Source organism: Cryptomeria japonica, chromosome 9 (assembly GCF_030272615.1).
Source record: "Cryptomeria japonica chromosome 9, Sugi_1.0, whole genome shotgun sequence".
NCBI classification, from domain to species: domain Eukaryota; kingdom Viridiplantae; phylum Streptophyta; class Pinopsida; order Cupressales; family Cupressaceae; genus Cryptomeria; species Cryptomeria japonica.
In genome coordinates, this window is record NC_081413.1 from 579,000,717 (window position 1) to 579,005,371 (window position 4,655).

Below are 4,655 nucleotides of genomic sequence, written 5' to 3' on the forward strand. Positions count from 1 at the left end.
TGACCAACTTCTTATAAGGCATGAGTTTGTCATCCTTCATGTTGTAATCATCATTGAGCTGGTTTATAATCAACTGTGAATCACCATAGACCTGTAACTCTTGTATTTTCCATTGTACAGTTGTACAAAGCCCTATGAGGAGAGCTTCATATTCAGCCATATTGTTGGTGCATTGGAAATTGATCCTAAATGACTTAGGTATAACATCCCCTTGAGGAGTAATGAAGAGACTCCGTGCTCCAGATCCATGACTTGTATATGACCTATCAAAGTATAATTTCCACATTATTGAGGCAGTTAATGTAAACACGGATTCATCTGGAAAGTCTATCGACAACGGGTGACTGTCTGTATAGGAGCCTTTGCTAATTGATCTGCTATAATTTTTCCTTTGATGGCTTTTTTGTCTATGTATTCAATATCAAACTTGCTCAGGATCATAACCCACTTAGCCAATCGTCCGGTCAATGTTGCTCTACTCAATAGGTACTTGAGTGGGTCAAAGCATGCAATGAGTTGTACCTTATGACTCAGCATGCAATGTCTGAGCTTTTGGGATGCAAAGATTACTACTAAGCATGCTCTCTCTATGGGGGTATAATTAAGCTCATAGCCGATCAGAGTCCTACTTATATAATAAATGGCTCTTTCTTTTCCATCTTGGTCATGTTGTGCCAATAGAGCTCCTAGAGCTGAGTTTGTTGCTGATATGTATAACAATAGAGGTTTTCCTAGAGTAGGAGACATTAAGACTGGTGTGTTCAAAAAATAGTCTTTCAGAGCTTGGAAAGCTTCCTGGCATTTTTCTGTCCATTTAAAAGTAACTCCTTTCCTAAGTAAATGCTGGAATGGGTGACACTTATCTGCCAACTGTGCTATGAATCTCCTTATGGATTGCAGTCTTCCTTGTAACCCTTTAAGTTGTTTAAGTGTCGACGGAGGTCGCATATCAATGATTGCCTTGACCTTGGCAGAGTCTATTTCAATTCCTTTATTTGACACTATAAACCCTAACAGTTTACCAGTTGTTACGCCAAATACACACTTCTTCAGGTTTAATCTGACATTATACTGTTCGAACCGATCAAATATTTGTGTAAGAACTACAAGGTGACTTTCTCTTGTTTGTGATTTAGCCAATATGTCATCCACATAATCTTCCATTATGTTGTGGATCATGTCATGAAACAATGTTGTCATGGCTCTTTGGTATGTTGCTCTGGCATTTTTTAGACCAAATGGCATCACATTCCAGCAGTATGTTCCCCATGGGCATGTAAAGGTCATTTTATGATGATCTTCTGGTGCAATTTTAATCTAGTTGTATCCTGAAAAACCATCCATTAAGGATAGCATCTCATTTCCAGCTGTTAGGTCAACTATCATATCGATATTAGGTAGCGGGAAGTCATCCTTAGGACAAGCTTTATTTAGATCCCGAAAATCAGTACAGATTCTTATGCCTCCTGTGGGCTTAGTCACAAGTACCAGGTTGGATATCCATTCTGCATAATCAATAGGTCTAATAAAACCTACATCCAACAACTTTTGTAGTTCTATTTTAACCAATAATGCGATAATAGGATGCATTTTTCTCAATTTTTGCTTGTAAGGTTTGACTCTCGGTATCAAAGGTAAGTGTTGCAACACTAATTCAGTGTGGAAACCTAGCATGTTTGAATAGGACCAAGCAAATTTGATAGCTCCTTGCTTGAAAAAATGAATGAATCTATCTTTTTCTTCTTTGCTTAGTGATTTTGCCAAATGGATGTTATGTACAACCTCTCCTTCTGTTATGTTTACTTCTTTTGTTTCCTCTGTAAGTAATGTTGAACTTTCTCTTTCCCTAGGAAGATTACCCAAGTCACTCTTGTCATTATGAGTAGTTTGATCCTTATCTTCTATTGCAAAAGAACTTTCTTCTCCAAAGTATGTCATTCTATTCAGGTGTACAACAAATCCTGCTTTATGATCACCTTGTGGAAATCCCTCTCTGACTCCTAGAAATTCTGAAATTGCTTCGTTGTTTTCAAACCAATCCAGCATTTTCTTTCCTTATTGCCCCCAATCAATCAAGTGTGAATGCACTAGGGGTAAATCATTACTCCTTTCTTTAGTAGACTCTGATAACATGAAGACTTGATTGTTTGACTGACTTTGTGTATCTTCGTCCTATATAAGCTTTATTTGATCCCTTGATATTACACTTTCTGGTGGGCTAGAATCATGGAGTGATAAGAATTCGTAGTCATGAGACTTTGTCTCACTTTCAATATATGTTTCATCATATGAGCTATCATCACTTATTTCTTCTTGTTCCTATCTTTGATTCTGATGTAGATTTACTAGTCTTCTTCGGACATTAGTTACCCTTCTTAAGCCTGGTATAATCCTTTGCAATCTTTCTTCATCTGTTTCGTTAGGTTGAGCCTGAGTTGCTTCTTGTGGTAGAAGAAGTGACAATAACCATGGGTGGGATCCAGGTGGTGGTGGTAAACCTGCATCTGTTGCCACATTAGCCTATATTGTTGTGTCAACAAGTGCATCATTTTGTAACTCAGTGGTAGGTTCTTGCAGGAGTTGTCTCATGTCTTCTCCATCTGATTCTACACTAGGTGATGTAGGTACCTGATTACTTGTTTGAGATGAAGATGGGAGTGTTTGTGTTGACAAATCCCTTTGTGATATGTAGTCTGACAGTTTGCTTGGCTGATTTATAATATCAAGGGTACATTGTCTTGCTTCTGTGATATGTTGTACATGCTTATTTCCCAATCCTTGATTCCCTATATTATCATTAGGAACAATAGGTTCTAGCCTTCCTTGTTTCTATAACCCAAGGCCTGTGGTACCATCATATCCATGTCGTTGGATTATTTTTAATCCATTGCCATACTAATATGTGTGTATTCTAGGTATTGTCATATGATCTTCTTCTCTATATATCCAATGATTAACATCTTTGTTCAAGGATTCTTCTTATAAGTCACCCCATCTAATGAAAGAGCATGAGTCTATATATCTAACAATTTCTTTTCCTTTGTCCTATTTTTGTACTGTATTGTGAGGTTTCCCAAAGGACTTAGGATAAAGAGACAATTGTTTCCCACTTAAAGTATTTGCAACAGAGTACTTTCCACAACCCATATCTTTTATTTGTAAGGAGGATGTTGTAGGCATTTCCTTTTTTGTTTCTGTGATCTTTAATGTTTCCAATTGTGTAGTGAGAGGTGCGGACTAATTGATAGGTACCTGATTATCCACACTATCTTTCAGGTAATTGCAATGTTGAAAGGAATTTGGATCACCCTTTATGGTGATTTCAATACCATTGTATGGGAATTTGACACAATGATGAAATGTGGATGGTACTGCTTGCATGGTGTGGATCCATGGGTGGCCCAATAACATGTTATATCCCAGCTCTTTCTCCAAGACTTGAAAAGTGACCTCTGTCGTCATGGGTACTACTTGTACAGGTAATGTTACAATGCCTTTTGATGGATGTTCCTCATCATCGTAAGCCTTGATATTTATCCTCTTGGAAGAATCAATGTGAAGTTTAGAATATCCTAGTGCTTTGACTAGCTTTTTAGTGCAAATGTTAAGACCGGATCCCCCATCTATGAGTACTCTTATGATTCTTCTCTTATGAATATAAGCTTTCAGATGTAGTGGGTCCTTATGAAGCAGTCTATCACTAGGAATATCTTGTTCTGTGAATGCAATATGTGTGCCTTGTGTCAGATTTCCCACCATAGATTCGAAGGCATTTTCATTTATATCTTTGTCCACTACTGAATCTTGAAGTGCTTTGTCTAGTATAGCTCTATGAGTTGGTGAAATACACAATGGTTTGAATAATGATATATGTGCTAGAGTTTTCTTAAGTTGCTCAACAATATTGTAAGTCCCTACTATTGGTGGTTGATTTTGTGGTATTCCTTGTAAAGTTACGTTTGATCTGTGAGTAACTACTGCACAGTCTCTGTCTCTGGGAGTTATGGTGATTGTAGCGACTGTATCATATGACTTACAAGATTTATTTGTGTCATAGGTTGTTTTATCAAGATTTATGTTAAATCATTCTTCATAGCCTTTATGTGTATGTTTGACATGCATAATGTGTTCTATGAGTTCATCTTCAAACCAACCTGAGTGAGATGGTTGATCATGCCCCCAATCTCTGAGACAAAGATTTATATCATCATCGTACTTTGGTGCTTTGGATATCATGCAAATTTGGTTATTATCTATGTGAGTGTCTTGATGTTGGTCATCTCAGTCAAGTGTTTCTTGTGAATCATTGTTTGCTATATTTCCTGAGCTAATGGCATGAATAGTGTAGTCGTATGAGACCTTTGTGTAGTTAGCCGTATTGTCTTGGGTACCTGATGTGGTAGCTTTCCCCTTGTCATTCTTAACAAAAGGATCCTTAAAAATCATATGATTTGTGTTTGTTGAGGTTTTATCAGTATCAAGTGTGATGTCCCCTTGGTCTATCATATCTTGGACCAAGTTTTTCAATTTGTAGCAACTTGTTGTTTTGTGACCTTTAGTCCAATAATAATCACAGAAATCATTATCATTCCACCATGTGGGTTTAAAAGGACCTGGTTCATACACTCTTACTTCAGGTAAAATGATCATGTTTG